The sequence below is a fragment of the Phascolarctos cinereus genome, unplaced genomic scaffold, assembly GCF_003287225.1.
Source record: "Phascolarctos cinereus isolate Bilbo 61053 unplaced genomic scaffold, phaCin_HiC Scaffold_2;HRSCAF=192, whole genome shotgun sequence".
Classification (NCBI taxonomy): Eukaryota; Metazoa; Chordata; class Mammalia; order Diprotodontia; family Phascolarctidae; genus Phascolarctos; species Phascolarctos cinereus.
The window spans coordinates 349,901,372-349,918,765 of record NW_027555625.1 but is presented as its reverse complement, the minus strand read 5'-3'; the positions used below and the strand labels follow the sequence as shown (position 1 = coordinate 349,918,765).

At 40.7% G+C, this 17,394-nt stretch overlaps 1 protein-coding gene across 4 annotated transcripts in view; it reads left to right on the top strand.

The window, feature by feature from the left end:
- ACSL6 (acyl-CoA synthetase long chain family member 6) overlaps positions 1–17,394 on the top strand; it is a 142,042-nt gene that overhangs the window by 21,188 nt on the left and 103,460 nt on the right. The window contains exon 1 of one of the 4 annotated variants that reach the window (XM_020991155.2): positions 15,515–15,705. The exons of the other annotated variants lie outside the window; for them this stretch is intronic. The gene's annotated coding sequence lies outside the window, so the exon portion shown is untranslated. Of the gene's footprint in view, positions 1–15,514; positions 15,706–17,394 lie in introns of those variants that run through there. 4 annotated transcript variants of the gene reach the window in all.

Genomic DNA, 17,394 nt, shown 5'->3' with positions numbered 1-17,394 from the left:
GCACAATGACTGGGACATAGGCTCTTAATAATGCTTGTTGACTGACTGACTGACCTAACACTTGATTTATAAAAGCCCTTCTCTTGTAAATGACTTCCTTTTTCTATTACTTAATTTCTGTCCATCAGAACTGTAACCAGCAATATTGTTGTTCTGAGCAAGCAGTATGAAATTAACTTTTTTCAGGATAAATGCATTTGCAAAGCAACAGACCCCAGCACATGAGGGGGAACATAGAAACCCCGAGATACTGAAAGGCCATTTCTGAGAAACGGCTGGGATGGGGAGTGGGGGCTGCTGGGCAACATCTGCTGGCTTTTAATTTTAACTAATTATTCTTGCTAACTAGATATGAATCTCAGTTGTTTCTAATCTGCTGAAGGAGTGCAAGTGCTATCAGCATCCTCTACATTCTGGTGCACTGGGGGAAGGCCTGTCTCTCTGCCCTAGTTAAGCTCTGCCAATTATGACAATAGCATCCTCTTACTCAGTGGTGGCAAACTCAAGTAGGAATATATATATAATGAGTCCTGTTGGCCACATATTGACTTAGTTTAAAAATGTAATGTTATTTGTATTTTATTGTATTTTTATTTTGTTAAATATTTTCCTAATCACATTTTAATCTGATTTGGGTAGCACTCTGGAATGTTGCCTTTGACACCTCTGCTCTTGATCATCAAGACCCCAAAACTCAAATTATCTTTGGCTTTTTGTTCTACCTTACCTGTTCATTCAAGCAGGAGCCAAGTCTTATTTCTTCCTTTGCATCATCTTTCATTTTTATCCCCTCCTTTCCATTCTCATGGCCACCACTCTGTTCAGACCCTCATTATCTCTCTATTAAACTAGCTTCTGTCTGTCCCTATCTCGCTCTTCCCCTGTCCAATGCATACTGCATATATTGCCAGAATAATCTTATTAGTGTACAGGTATGAGGGGCAGCTAGGTGATGAAGTGGATAGAGTACCAGTCCTTAAGTCAGGAAGACTCATCCTCCTGAGTTCAAATCTGGCCTCAGACACTTACTAGCTGTGTGATCCTGGGCAAGTTACTTAACTATTTGCCTCCATTTCCTCACCTGTAAAATGAGCTAGAGAAGGAAATGGCAAACTACTGCAGTATCTTTGCCAGGAGAACCCCAAATGGGGTCTAAATAACAACAAAAAGTATAAGAATGACCATGTGTTCTTGCCTAAAGACAATTTATGTGTATTAGTCTAAGCTCAAACATTAGTCTGCCTGGGATAAGACTTGTGTCTTCCATTTCCCCCACAGCACCTCATACAAGGTTCATAGCAGGTGTTGAATTAAATCTTAGTGATTGCAAAAGAGCATTTGTAAAGCCTGGAAGACTCCAGTGATTGCATGATGAACTTTCTTCCCCCTTCACATGTCCTCAGGCAACCCAGACCTTTGTAGGTAACTTGACTCTGGTACCTGAAGCCAGAACATTGGCATCTCTGTGATAGCTTTGTCCACAAAGGAAGGGAGGCCTCACATGGCATCTGAAGGAGTTGGATTTGCTGGTATAGAGATGTCCTGGCCAGCAGAGTAGGCAGTCCTTCTTGAATGTCATTTATATGGTGCCTGGCAAAGCCTTCCACCCAGGCATTAGTCATGGCTGTGTGCACAGAAAGCATTTGTTAGTGCCAGTCTACAGAAGGCCTTACTAGGCACTGTATGAATCATGTTCTATGCCCTGCCTCCAACCTACCTTTTAAGAGCTTTGACAGATGTTATAAGCACATAGACACGTGAAGAACAAAAAGGCAGAAGAATCATAAGCTACGCCATTGCATTAATATTTCAACAGTCTATGATTTTGTAGGATCACAGGATTTAAAACTGAAAGGGACCAAGCTCCTCATTTTAAAGATGGGGAACCCGAATCGCAGATGGTTGAAATAGCCCATGGTCACAGAAGTAATGTAGCAGAGATGGGACTGGAACCTAGGTTCTTTAGACTCCAAATCTAGGTTATGTTTTACTGTACCTCCCTGCCTCATCACTGATTTCATTTATGTTGGCTCTCCCTCCACTGATATGGAGGGATCATAATCCCTCTGGGCTGTAGTCTGAATGAATGAATGAAAAAGCATTTATTAACAACTTACTATGTATGAAATACTGTGCAAAGCACTAAGGATACAAATAGGGAAAAATGAGACAGTCCTTAATCTTAAAGAGCTCACATTCTAATGGGGGAGAGAACACACATAACCAGTATTAGTAAGTCACTGTGATCAAAATAATGATAATAAAAATAATAGCTAGCATTTATATAGAGCTTTAAAGGTTTACAAAGCCCTTTACAGTTATCTCATCTTATAATCACAATAACCCTAGGAAGATAGGTGCTATTATTATCCCCATTTTACAGATGAGCAGACTGAAGCGGGCAGGAGTTTAAATGATTTGCCCAGGGTCACAGCTAGTAAGTATCTAAGGCTGCATTTGAACTCAGGTTTTCCTTGCTCCCAAGAGCACTATACATTGAAACGCCTAGCTTCAGAAATTAACCATCCACTAGACAAGCTTCTAATGGCAGCTAGGTTGTCCACTAGATAGAGTGCCAGGCTTGGAGTCAGGAAGACTCCTCCTCCTGAGTCAAATCTGGCCTCAGAGATTTACTAGTTACATGACCCTGGACAAGTCACTTAACCCTCTTTGCCTCAGTTCCTTATCTGTAAAATGAGCTGGAGAAGGAAATGGCAAACCACTTCAGCATGTTTTTGTTTCTTGTTTGTTTGTTTTTTTGGCTAGGCAATGGGGTTAAGTGACTTGCCCAGGGTCGCACAGCTAGTGAGTGTTATGTGTCTGAGGTCAGATTTGAACTCAGGCCCTCCTGAATCCAGGGCCGGTACTCTATCCACTGCATCACCTAGCTGCCCCCTCCACTTCAGCATGTTTGCCAAGGAAACCCCAAATGGGATCACGAAGGGTTGGACATGACTGACATGACTGAACAAAAAGGCAAGCTTCTGGTGGCTAACCTTTTAAAACTTAGCTAAGCTGTTTCTTGGAAAACAGATACAAGGTCCATCATTTTTCCAGCTTGCCAGGACCTTCCACAGATATACCCTTAGATAACTAAGGCTGGCTGTCAAAATGTAGTGAAGCATTGGAGGATAGGTCATGGAGGTAGAAAAATAAATCAAAGAAATAAAGAATATATGTTTTATAGGATTTAGAGCTAGAAGTTACATTAATAATCATCTACTCCAAGTCCTTCATTTGACAGATGAGGAAACTGAGGCCCAATTCATAGATGGTTTGTGAATCAGTTATTTGTAATTTGGAACACATTCCCCATAGAAACTCTATCCTACCTGATGATCAGGTTCCCACGTTAGCCTTCTTAGCTAAAATGTTGTACATTTTCCACATATTTGAAAGTAGAAAAAATACAGTCATGTCCCACCTTTTCTTCTTGACATTGGCATATCACTACATACCACTGGGAAGTATGCTACTCATTGTCTGTTCGTGTACGTGGGATATTTTCAAGGCTTTCAGTCATTCATCAAGCATTTATTAAGCACCTAATATATGCCAGGTACCATGGTGGGAGCTAGAGATAGACAAAAATAAAACGAATTTATATCCTCTCAGTGGTCTAAGTCATAACTGAGACTATCAATGTTCATAATTTGGGGGGATTTTCACATACTATGGTAAGCAAAGAGACAGAAGCCTTTTGTGGGCAATCTTTCTGCCAAGTCCTAAAAATGATCCTTCTAAAGTTCACAAATTTATAGCTGAAAGGGACCTCAAAAGTCATCAATCCAATCGCTTTATCTAACAGATAAAGAAACTGGGACCTAGAAATGTGAATTGACCTGTCTACAGACATATAGAAAATAGGTGATGGAACCAGGTTTCAACCCAATTCTTGGGTTCATTATCCTTAGGCTCATCATCCCTGGGTCTCAGACAACTGGTAAACTATTATGAAACTAACACAATACATTACCACGTATTTTTAAAGCGAATTATGCTCCCTGCAAAAGGCACCCAGATATTAGAATAAATGAAATTGGCTCATCATTCTTCAGGCCTCAATCCCTGCTCATCATCAGTTAGGATGTGTGCTCTCACTTTACTGGAATTAAAACAATAGCATTTTGAAATCAGGAAGGGGTCCCTGGAGATATGTAAATAATTGTCTGAAGTATTAAGAAAATGTGGCTTGGGTGGGTTTTATAGCTTTCTTTGCCAGTCCTGGTATTTCATAGGTCAGATTTTTTCTGAACTCTGTTCTTCAAAATTTGGTTAACACAGGGGAATCCTCTTGTGAGTATTTTACAAATGGAGATGGGCCTTAGATGTTTTATGAAATTATTAAAATTTCACATTTTAACATTTATTTGTTAGGATTTTATTTCTGAATTTAGATCCTTCACCTTCTATGATTAAATTACAGTCTTACCTTCACTTTCCCATGATGTGTTTCTTCCAAGAGTAATAAAGGAATAGGCCCCAAAGCAAACGGAATAAATTTCTACTGTTAGGCAGAAAATGTATTACATTTGCTTTATCGTGACCTTGTTAAATTGCAACTTAACCATGAAAGAATTTTATCACTCCTCCACAATTTGCATTCCCAACCTTCCTACCAGTAACCCCTCCTTACAATTTATAAAGCACTTTTATACATATTGTCACCTGAGAATCTCACAAAAGCCCTGTGAATTAAGCAAGGTGGTTCTTCCCATTTCACAGGTGAGGAGATTTAGGATCAAAGACTCGCCCAAGGCTGCAAAGCTGATTAATGGAAGAGCTGCCATTCAAACCCAGGTTCCCTGATTCCAGGTCCCGTACTCTGTCCTCTCAAATGCCACCTCCTTCACGAAGCCTTTGTTCCCCTCCGCTTAACCTTTCAGTTATGTCATCTTCAAAATGATAAGTGTTGACTGATAGGATTTTGAGGTCTGTCCCACCTCTTAAATCTAAGACTATGAGGTTCCATGACTTCAAAAAGTTCGAAACCCCCTGTCTTAGGGATCAGAATCTTTGGCTACACTAGGATCTTTCCTCAACTTGAAAAAATGGTAATGTGAGAGGATTTGCGATCCCTGGAACAAGGAAAGGGAAAGAAATCCAAACGTGTTTCCAAAATCTGAACCCATCAAAAACCAGGGCATCCACAGCCTCCTTCCATGTATCAGTTTCCAAATGTCCCCCATCTGTGACAGTTGGATTTATGAATCCCCTAGAGAGTGGGCTTCGGCCTTGGAACAGAAGAGTTGCCGCCTGGGGTCAGTTAACTTGATTCACTTTATAGCCACTGGCTGCCCTTCTGGGAGAACATTTTCTCTTTTGGAGGTCGTAACATTAGCAGGTCTCCACATGGCAGGGATTACTGTCACACACAAAAATGAGCAGTCATGAAATTGCTCTTGAAATTATAAGTGCTAACATTTATAGAACACCTTATAGTTTGCAAAGCGCCTCACATGTTTTATCTTATTGGAGCCTCACAGACACCATATCAGGTACTACTAGTCTCAGATCACATCACAGAATTCTAGAGCCTAGAAAGTGCCTCCATGGCTTTCTAGTCCAACCAATATCAATAATAATTATGAAAGATAATAGCATTTCTATAGTGCCTACCATGTGACAGGTACTGTGCCAAGAACTTGATAAATATCACGGCATTTAATGCTCACAACAACTCTGGAGGTAGGTGCCATTATTATCCCCATTTCACAGATGAGGAACCTGAGGTAAACAGAGCTTAAGTGACTTGTTCAAGGTCACACAGCTAATAAATGTCTGAGACAAAATTTACTGAGGTTTTCCTGACTCCAAGTCAAGCTCTCTTCCCTGTACCACCCCGTACATCACTATCTTATTCTTTCTAAGTTGAATTTCTAATAAACCCAAGCATAAGACTTTTCATTGTTCTTTATTATGCCTCCTTTTGTTAGATTTGCCCCAATGTTGTAGTTTGTCAAAGAACTTTTGAATCCTGGCTCTATTATCTAATCTTTTAGCTATCCCTTCCAGCTATGTCTTATATAAAAATTTTGTAATTATGGAATCTATCCCTTTATTCAAGTCATTAGTAAGAATGTTAAATTACTCAGGGCCAACCAAGGATCCTTATGACATTCCACTGGAAACTTCCTTCCAAGTTGACCTTATACAACTGACTGGGTGCAGCCATTTAACCATTTCTGGAATTCATCTAATTTAGCCCATATCTTTCCATCTTTTTACCTAATTAGCAGGAAAGAGTTTATTAAGTGCTTTAGAAAGCATTTAAGAATGCCATAAAATGTAAGGTCCTTGAGGGCTGAGATTTTCAGCAACTATCATAGTGCCTGGAACACAGTAGGTGCTTAATAAATGCTTACCAATTGATTGTTTTGCTAAAATCTAGATGCCTCAATCTACTGGTCAACTCTGCCAAAAAAAAAAAAAAGAAAAAAAAAGGAAATAAGCTAGACTTAGCATGACCTATTCTTGATAAAACAATGAAATCTGACTTGTTAGGCATTTCTGGGACAAGCAGTTCATCTGACTGTGAACCAAAGGAGCTGTGTGGCTTTGTGTCCATGAGGTTGTGGACTCCAGGTACCTCTGGGCCTCAGTATCATGTACCTGGTGGCGGTATAGCTGGAGGCCGTTTACTTTGGGTTCTGTACCACCTTCCCATAATGAGTAAGGTATGAGTAAGGTATATTTTTCCTTCGTCAAACTTTGTAGTATCACCTGGACTGAGATGGGACTCTTTCAAAATCCTCTTCCTAAGTATCCTTGAGGTTCCAAGACAAAAGAAGTCAAAGACTGAGTTTTTGTTTTTATAAAGAGGGAAACCGAGGTTCAGAGAAGAGATGAGTTTCTCCAGTCACAAGGCTATTGAGTGGCAAACCGAAGTTGTTGTTGTTCAGTCATTTTCAGTTGTGTCCAACTCTTCATGACCTCATCTGGAGTTTTCTTAGCAAAGGTACTGGAGTGCTTTGTCATTTCCTCCTCCAACTCATTTTACTGATGAGGAAACCGAAGCAAACAAGGTTAAGTGACTTTCCTGGGGTCACATGACTAATAAGTGTTCCAGGCCAGATTTGAACTCAGGAAAGTGGGTCTTCCTGACTCCAGGCCCCAGTACGTTATCCACTGTGCCACCTAGCTGCCCCCCTCCTTTTTTCATTAATAAATCAATTTATTTAAAAGAATGAGCACCTCTTGAGGCAGGAGGAGTTAGTGTTTCTGAGATAGACCTGAAAGGGGATGGAATGGGCTGGTGGCTAAGGGGAACACAGAGCAAAGGGCACTATGGTATGGTATGGTTTTTCACACACACACACACACACACACACACACACCACACACACACACAACCCAGAGAGAGAGAGAGAGAGAAGCAATAGGAGCAAATGGTGTGACTGTTAAACCCTACAGAGAAAAGGTTTGGAAAGATGTGTGGAAAGGGCCAGTGGAAATTAATGGAGATCTGGGCCTCAAGGCTTCCATTTTGAATACTGCTTCACAAAATATGTGCTCCAGAATGTTGGTGATGGGCTTTACCTCTGTGGGCAAAAGGGTATTAAGGGCCGGGAACTACTTTTCCTGCTGCCTGGCATTGTGAATAGATTCAGATTTCTCCAGTGTCATCCCTCAAAAGCCAGACATTCCTGGGGATTAAAAGCTGGGTGTTTCCTAAGTTTGGGCTCAGGCTGACTTCGAGGTTCTGAAGTTGCTCCTGCCAGGGATGGTATCAGGTGCAAAGGAAAGTGGGAGGAAACCACCAGGAAGGAGATTGTGAGGTTGTCCACAAAAATGATTATCCTACTATTGGGCCTTGTATTTCTAAGTCACTTCTTAATTATCTTCACATGCAGAGCTAGGCCTAAAAATGTGTCAGTGGACTAAAGTCCACATGCTTTCTGCTGCCCGTCAGAGGAAGCCTTGGAAAGCAAAACACTACGTGCATTTTCTCATCCCAGGAAACTATGAAAAAGAGAGGAAAAGGTGAACGAGAGAAACCTTGGGCTTAGAATGGATGTGTCGTGTCATGGTATAGTGAGTATATCCCTGGAATGGGGGGCAGGAGGCTAGGTTCTGGTCCAACATTGACATCAACTCACACTGTGACCTTAGGCAAATCCTTTTCCCTCTCCAGGCCTCAGCTGCCAAGGGTGAGGTTAGGGACTGAGGCGCATATACATACAAAATAAATTGCATTTGTCCAATCAATCAATAAACATTTATTAAGCACCTACTATATGCTAAATGCTGGGGATGCAAAAAAGGGGCAAAAGATAGTTCTTGCACTACAGGGAGCTTACAATCTAATGAAACAGACTGACCCAGAGATAGGGAGCTCTTTGTCACTGGAGTTGTTCAAGTCAAGGCTGGATCTGTCAGAGATGTGGAAAAGATAAATGGATGTATGACTCGTGTGATTCATGTGCTAGAAAGGGATGAACTACTTGGCCTCTTAAGATCTCTTCCAGCTCTGACATTCTGTGCTTTTGTGGGAATGAGAAGCCTGCCTATCTTCTGAGCTCAAACTTTAATAGCTCCGTTTCATTACTTGCCTTGAATTATGGTAAGTTCCGTTGACATCAGATGTCTGTGTCCTATGTCCAAATGGAGATGCAGAATTACATTCCAAGGTCAAACCTGGATGCTCCTCACCACTGATCTCTTGAGATGCGTCTCTTCAAACTCCTTTCCCACTCAGAGTAGGGCTGCCTTAAAAGTGTGCAGTCTTAACTAAAAGGACCCTTAGAGGACGTTTAGGCCAGCCTGCCTCTCAGTACATGAATCATCTTTCTCTCTCTGCAGCCGTCATCCATCCATCTTCTCCACAACATCCCTGACAAATCTAGCCTCGACTTGAATACCTCTAGTGACAAAGAACTCACCATCTCTAACTGTATAATTGAACAGACAGCCTGTTCAATTGTAGGAAAAAAGACAAATTGCTTTGTATTTTCTTATTATGCATTTTCACTTATTTATATATTTACATATTGTTTCCACAAAATAGAATTAAGCTCTTTTAAGGCAAGGGATATTTCTTTTTTTGTCCTTGTATCCCCAGTACCTACCAGTGTCAGTCAATTAGCATTAAGTGCCTACTATGGGGAAAGTATTATGGCCTTTTCTGTATCTATTGCTATAATAATATAGATTTTGATGTTTTGTTTTTGGATAATATTAAATTATGCTTATCGTTTTCTTTTTCTCATCTTACCTTTTTTAATAGTAGTTTTTTCCAATTATATGTAAAGACAATTTTTTGCATTCTTTTTCATGAGATTTTGAGTTCCAAATTTTTCTTCCTCCCTCTCCTTCCCTCCCTTCTTTTTAAAAATGGTAAGCAATTTGATATGGATTATATATGTACAATCATGTAAAACATTTCCATATTAGTCACTGTTATGAAAGAAGAAACGGACAAAAAGGAAAAAAATAACAAAAAAAATTTAAAAAGTGAAAATAGTGTGCCTTGATCTGCATTCAGCATCCATCAGTTCTTTCTCTGGATGTGGATAGCATTTTTCATCATGAGTCCTTTAGTAATTGTCTTGGATCAGTTGTATTGCTGAGAAGAGCTAAGTCATTCATAGTTGAGCATCACACAATGTTGCTGTTACCGTATACAGTGTTTTCCTAGTTCTCATTTCACTATACATCAGTTCATACAAGTCTTTCCAGGTTTTTCTGAAATCTTATGCTCATTTTCTTAATGCCGTATCATTCAACACTGGTATAATTAAAACTTAATCATAGTCAGTCAACAAGCATTTATAAAGCACCTACTATGTTCCAGATACTATACTAAGCCCTAGAAACAAAAAGAAAGGCAAAAGACTTTCCCTAATCTCAAGGAGCTCATAGTCTCCTGCGGGAGTCAACATGCAAACAACTATGTACAAATAAGGATAAATTGGAAATCATCAACATAGGGAAGCACTAGAATTAAGGAAGCTCAGGAAATACTCCTTACATAAAGTTATGTTCTATCAGGGACTTGAAGGAAGCCAGGAAAACCAGGAGGTGAGATGAGGAGGGAGAAAGCATTCCAGACATAGGGGCACAGCCAGTGCAAAAGCCCAGAGTCTTGTTTAAAAAACGGCAAAGAGACTAGAATCGATGGAGTGAGTGAAGAGAGGGAAGATGTAAGAAAACTGGAAAGGTAGGGAATGGGTAAGGTGAAGAAAGACTACAAAAATCAAGGAGCACAGCGTCTGGCATGTAGTCGGAATTTAATAAAAATGCTTATTAAAGGAAGTGAATGAATGATAGACAGCCTTAAGTTTTAGGAAGTTTTTCCATATGTAAGTCTAAAATCTGCTTCTCTGCAGCTTCCATCAACAGTTCCTAACCATACCCCATGGATTCACACACACAAGTTTTCTTTTCCTTAGGTTAAGTTATTGGAAGGGTTCATGTGAGATACAGATATAGGCCAACAGGTAATAATAATAATGATGATAACTAATATATAGTACATGGTACCATGGGCCAGGCACTGTTTTAAGCACCTTATTATCTTATTTGATCCTCACAATAATGCCGAGAGGTAAGTGCTATTATTATCCCCATTTTACAGATGAGAAAATTTAAGTTAAGTGACTTGCCCAGGGTCACAAAGCTAGAAAGTGTTTGAGGCTGGATTTGAATTCAGGTTTTCCTGACTACTGTAACCACTGCACCACCTACCTGTCCTAGCATGGGGTAATAAATAAAATGCTACCTTGGAGTCACAATCAAATCCTTCCCCAGTGTGACCATGGGCAAATCACTTAACCTCAGTTTCTTCATCTATAAAATAGAGATGAGGTTAAGACTTGTAGTGCTGACCTCACAGTCAGTGAGGTTCAAATGGGATAATGTGTGTAAGGTTTTTTGCCAGCCTCAATGTGCTACATAAATATCAGTTATTTAATTGTAATGGCTTTAGTACTGGACTGAGAATCCTACTGCTGATGGGAGCTCATCCGCAGGGGCAACATTCCTATTGCACTGAGGCAAGCCATTTCCTGGGGGGCTTTGCAAGTGCTCTTGATCTCCAGATGTGATGTCAGGTTGAGAGGCTTTAAATCTTTTAGTGCTCCAATAATGCTGTTTCCAATACAGATTAAACCTGGCCATTTTATTCTATGGACACTTGATGCAAAATAGTATCCTCTATCAGACAGATGGAGAGAGGAGAGTAGGTTTTTGAAGGGTCCACATTGGGTTGCTGCTATAGCTGGGTTCAGTTTTTTGAACATAAATAGAAGTTCCAAATTTGAAGAAATAATTGAAATCGTTTTCCTAAAATATGTGGTTTTCTCAGTCATTTCTTTCTATGTCTTTAGGGAGCAAGGAAAAATCTCTTCCCCACTTCATAATTTATTTTCACTTGGTATCAAGATCCAAGAATGTCCCGTCTGGTACCCATTTACATATAGTAAAAATTAGTGTTTTCATGAATGACAATGACCCACAAAATCATATTTATTTATTTATTTATTGGTCCACACCTGTGATTTTCTGAGCAAAGTGGAAAATCCCTATGGCTGACACAGATCTGCAACTTAGCTATAACTTATACTTTCAAAAGAGCTGCCTGGGAAACTGAGATGTTATATAGTAGGTACCAGATGCAGGATCTGAACCCATGTCTTCCTTATTTTATGTTGCCTTCTCTATTGTTGAAAAATCTAAATTTGAGCTGTCACCACTGAGTCCCTCTTCTGGCCTAATTTGGCTTCTCGATTGTAGCGTGTTTTTACGGATACTCCCAATACTTTAAAATCCACTCAAACATTCCCTTACTGCCAGTTTCATGAAGAATACTGAATACTAGTGATTGTTTTTCAGTGGTCTGACTCTTCGTGACCCTATGGACCATAGCATAGCAATACTGTCCATAGGGTTTTCTTGGCAAAGATACTGGAATGGTCTGTCATTTCCTTCTCCACTGGATTAAGGCAAACGGAGGTTAAGTGACTTGTCCAGGGTCACACAGCTAATGAATGTCTAAGACCACATTTGAACTCAGGTCTTCCTGACTTTAGGCCCAGTGCTCTATCCACTGAGCCATCTAGCTGCACTAGAGGGCAAGATAGAGATGAATAAGACCTTCCCCTCCCTACCTTCAGGAAGCTCATAATGCAGTTAAAGAATGAGACAAACACGTATAAAATTACATTGTAAGCTCCTTGAGGACAAGGACTGTCTTTTGCCTCTTTTTGTATCCCCAGTTCTTAGCACAGGACCTGACACATAGTAGGTGCTTAATAAATGTTTATTGATTGACAAAAAATTAAATAACAATGAAATATTTAAATAACATTTCAAAACAGTAATGCAAGAGAATTTCCCAAGGCAGTATACAATGCGTTGCCAAGCATATTAAGCAGGCAGCTGTCATACCAAGACCTCAGAGGATGGAGAGATTACTTGAAGCTGGGGATAGAGAGTTAAGGGGTAAGGCAGTCTTTATGGAGAAGCCAGAACTTGAGCTGGGCTGTAAAGGATTGATAAAAGTTGAACTGATGGAAAGAGAAAAGAAGAAGAGGAACAGTATGGACAAAGCTACAGAAGAGGGAAAAACTGAAGACATCTCTGAGAAATGTGAAGAGGGTGATCTGGCCATAGACTTATGTGAGGATCTACAGCTCTGGGTATCATGTTGTGCTTATAGTCTTGTTGTTTTGTTTTTAAATCCTCACAACAAACATTTAATGAGCATCTGCTCTGGCTGCACCCTGTGCCTAGGAAAGTAACAGACTTGGTCCTCCTCTGGTTTCATAGTTTGGTGAAAGTATCTTGTACATTGTAAAGTGTTCTGTGAATTGTATAGTACTTTGTGGATTGTCAAGGGCTATAAAATGAGAGCTTTTCTTGCTGTTAAAATGGAACATGGTTCAGGAAAGAGCCAGGTGAAAAAGCGTAATGTAAGACAGCAAAAATTCCACCCCTGAGTGGAGGAATGATCACATCAGAAGGGGGTTAATCTCCTGGAAGAAGTCATCTACTCTCGGCACCTCCAGCTCTCTTCTAAGATCCCCCGGATTCAGTCAGTGTATTTCTAAGCGGATGGCTCTCGGATCTATAGATCTAACTCTTGTCTCTCTCCTGGGCTCCAGTCCTACATCAACAACTGCCTGTTAGATATTTCAAATTAGATGTCTCATGGACTTCTCAGATACAATATGTCCAAAACAACTCCTTATCTTTCCCCCTAAACTCAACCTTCTTTTGAACTTCCCAGATATGATCCACAGTACCACCATTCTCCTATTCACCCGGTTCACAACCTTAGTGTCATCCTCAAGTCCTCACTCTCATTCACCCCATCTATATAATCAATTGCCAAATCTTGCCATAGCTAGCTCCACAGCATCCCTTAAATGCATCCTTTCCCTACTTACACAGCCTCCACTCATTACCTTTCACTTTGACTATTTACAATTGCCTCATAACTGGGCACCCAGCCTGCAGTCTCCCTCTATTCTAATTCTTTCACATGGTTGCCAAAGTGATTTTCCTAAAATGTATCACAGTCCCCTAGTGACACCCAGTTACTTCTAAGGTACAATATAAACTCCTGTGTTTATCATTTAAAGCTCTTAATAAGCTGACCTCTATCATTCCAGTCTTCATATACATTATTCTGCTCCACCTGCACTACAGTCAGGTCATACTGACCTACTTACTGTTCCTTACACACACAGCTGTATCTCCAGGCTCCATATCTTTGTACTGGCTGTCCTCCATGTCTGAAAGGCTCTGCCTACGCAATCTACCTTTGAGAATTCCTGGCTCCTTCAAGGTCCATTTCAAATACCACCTTCTGTAGGAGGTCTTTCCTGGTTGTCCACCATTTATTAATGCTTTCTCCTTTAAGGTTACCTTCCATCTGTTCTATATGTATCCTATATGTACCTATTTACATACATGATATATGTAAGCCCTTTAGGGCAGGACATTGAGGCTTAATATCCTAAGCCTTCCCAATCTGTTTCCTCACCACCTGCATTTATATGGCTCAAAAAATGGAACAAATAAGGGGCAGCTAGGTGGCGCAGTGGATAGAGCACCGGCCCTGAAGTCAGGAGTACCTGAGTTCAAATCCGGCCTCAGACCAAACACTTGACACACTTACTAGTTGTGTGACCCCGGGCAAGTCACTTAACCCCAATTACCTAAAAAAAAAAATTAGACAAATAACACTTATTCCTGGCGACCCTTGGGCAACAGTCAGATAACTAATAGACCGTGGGGGTGTGTAGCTCTTTTGACATTAATGAAGCATAAATTCGACATAGAAGGAACATTTATTTCCCTAAGGCCAACAAATTAAGGAATTCCTGCTTTAACTCTGTGTGGTTTAGAAAACTCTTTCTTATGTTAGTTTAATTTAGTTTAAACATTTGAACATTTTTCTGGTTTCTTGTCTCCCTTCCCCCATCAAGTGAAGTATCAGATTCTTAACCTAGACAAAAAGTCTCAGACAGAAAATCTCCTGCAGGGAGATGGGACTGGGGAGGGGGCTGAGAAGTGGGAAGGTTAGGGTAGGTTAAAGTTAAGTGTAGCTGATCTACTTAACACTCTGGTTTGCATCTTCGTAGACCCCAGCTATCTTGAAAAGTTTTGGCAAAACTAAAAGCTAGTGAAAAGTCATGAGGACTTAGGGTTCAGTTGCTCAGAATGAAGACATTCAGACCATCTTAAGTATATTTCATCCCTAGACTAAAGAATATCAAAATTACACCTGCCACTGATAGACTTTTCTCAGATTTAGACTGTGGACTGAATAGTAACTGGCCTTTTTAAAATCTGAAGAATCCTGGGCCTCTCCTGACACATCAGCTTTGTTCAGAATAATGAAAGAGGGTTTTGCCTAGGATGTCTGTAAGCAGCTTACTCAGGTTGCATTTTATCATTTTCCAGTAGCCAGTAAATTTTGTGTAGCTCAGTTACCTGCTCACCTTCATTAACTCTGCTTCCTATTGTAATCTGCCTCCCCCTTGTCGATGTAGAAATCATCACGCTCCCTGTGCTCAGCTGAAGCAGCCAGGAAAGGTCTATTAAAATTACCCAGTCGAACATTTTATGCTCATTGTTCCTGCCAATAGGGAGCTGTTAAATTTCCAATCTGCTTCCTAAATGAATATGTTAAAATCATTTATCATTTAGCCCCAGATGTTGCCAGCAATGAAAGCATGCCTCTTGGAAGGAGCAGAGGGAAGAGGATGCCTGGCCCATCTGCTCAAGATAAGTCCAGCACAGCCAGGGTTACAGTGTTGGGCAGCATCAGTGAGGTCTCAAATGCAGGCTAAGCTCACGTTAGCCAAGCTTAACTCCTTCCAACTGTTTGCAGATGGGGAAGAGGGCAGGGTCCTCTGCAGCCAACAGTTCTTCAGCGAGCACTTTTCTGAGCCCAGATTTGCGCCAGATTTCCTCTCAACTCTGCACTGGTTGGATCGCAGACAGAGGACACATTCTAAGGAGTAGCCAGTGCATCTCAGAACAGTAAGTCTGTTGCAATTGCTTTGGGTCTGCATAGAGGCACTCCCAGCAGCATCCAAAGGTCTTTCATTCTCAAAATGTTGTAAGGGCTCTCCCCCTGTACAACAAGAGCAGCTCGCCGGCTGCTCACGAACCTTTATAAAGAGAGGCGTTGTGTCTTTCCAATAACAAATTTCTATGTCTCCCCTGCCCTGAGACATCTCAGAGACTGAAAAGGTAGGAGATGATCTTCCTGTTTTCTGAAGAGTGTTGCTTGAGGGTCTTTTGTTTAAGAAACAGAAGTGGCTTTGTGTCGAATTAGAATGATATTCTTAAGAAAACTGAGGTGTCATAGCCTCCCACAATACACTGTAGGGTTTGGCTTTTCAATATGTTCCTACTGGATTCTAGGGATAATCTGAGGGGCTTTATTTTATTAATTAAATTTAATTGATATCTTTTGTTTTAATACCACCTTCATTTCCAAATAGATCCGTCCCCCATCCAGAGAGCCAGTTCTTGTGACAAACACTGAAAGATAAAGGGGAGGGATGGAAGGAGTGAGGAACAGGTTCAGCATATCTACTCAACTGCATCGCCTGATTCTGACGGTATATTCAAATTCAGTACGAGATGCATTTTCTGAGGGACTTTTGTAAATGTAAGTTGTTACTTGCTTAACATTTGGAATTCCTTCCTGGAATGTATACCTTCTCTCATGTGATCGCTCTCCGATGGATAAGGCTGCAGTGTTTTGGACTCAGTTCTGGCAAGAGTATCTCTAGCAGCTAAGTGGAGCAGTGGATAGAATGGTGGGCCTGGGGTCAGGAGGCCTCAGACACTTACTAGCTGTGTGACCTTGAGAAGTCACTTAATCTTGTTTGCCTCAGTTTCCTTATCTGTAAAATGAGCTGGAGAAGGAAATGGTAAACCACTCTAGCATTTTTTCCAGGAAAACTCTAAATAGAGTCAAGAAGAGGTGGACACAGCTGGTTAACTGAAAAAAGAAAAAGCATCTAGCAGTAAAAATTCTGAATGGTAAATACTTTAGGGTCGCCTGGGGTTATAGTTAGAAGGCCCCTTCAATTTCCTCCTATCATTAGTGGCTCCTAGACTGAAGTTGTAAATTTATGACAAGGAATAAACTCAGTGTCTTAAAAAAGACAGGGGGGCAGCTAGGTGGCACAGTCGTTGGAGCACCGGCCCTGGATTCAGGAGGACCTGAGTTCAAATCTGGCCTCAGACACATGACACTTACTAGCTGTGTGACCCTGGGCAAGTCACTTAACCCCATTGACTAACCAAAACAAAAAAGAAAAAGACAGGTAAATATGGACATCCCTTCTGTTCCCCCTCAACATTTTTGTAAAGCAGACTTCAGCAAGCAAAGACCAGATCTAGGAGGTAGCTGACCTACTGCACTTTTTTATTTGGAGCTTTAGAATGACCTTGTATGAGACAAAGGCTCTCAAAATTAGTGCTTGATAAACTAGGTTTTTACTTTTTATGATCTGCGGTCTTAGTTTAACCAAATCCCTCTCCCAGCCTCCTGAATGGATAAAATTATCAGGTTTAAAGGTCTGGCTGCAGAAACTAGGTGCCTGATTTAAAAAGTGTTGATCAGTTTCTTGGCTCTGAAATTTCCTGATGTTACAGTGAACTCCCTAAGACCATTAGAATATGGATACCTTGGAAACTGGGACGATCCATCCCCATTTATTACTCTATGAAGCAGAGCAATTAGTGATTTTACTCTTTGATGTGTGTTCTAGGTTGCAGCTGCATCTGGGAAGGGCAATGAATGAGAGTTAAGGTTAGGGAACTTGGGAAATGCCAAAGTTAAAGGTCAGGAGGAAGAAGAGGAACCAGTGAAAGTGGGCAAAGGAAGAACACCAACCCCATACTGGGCCCTCTCTCTTTACACTC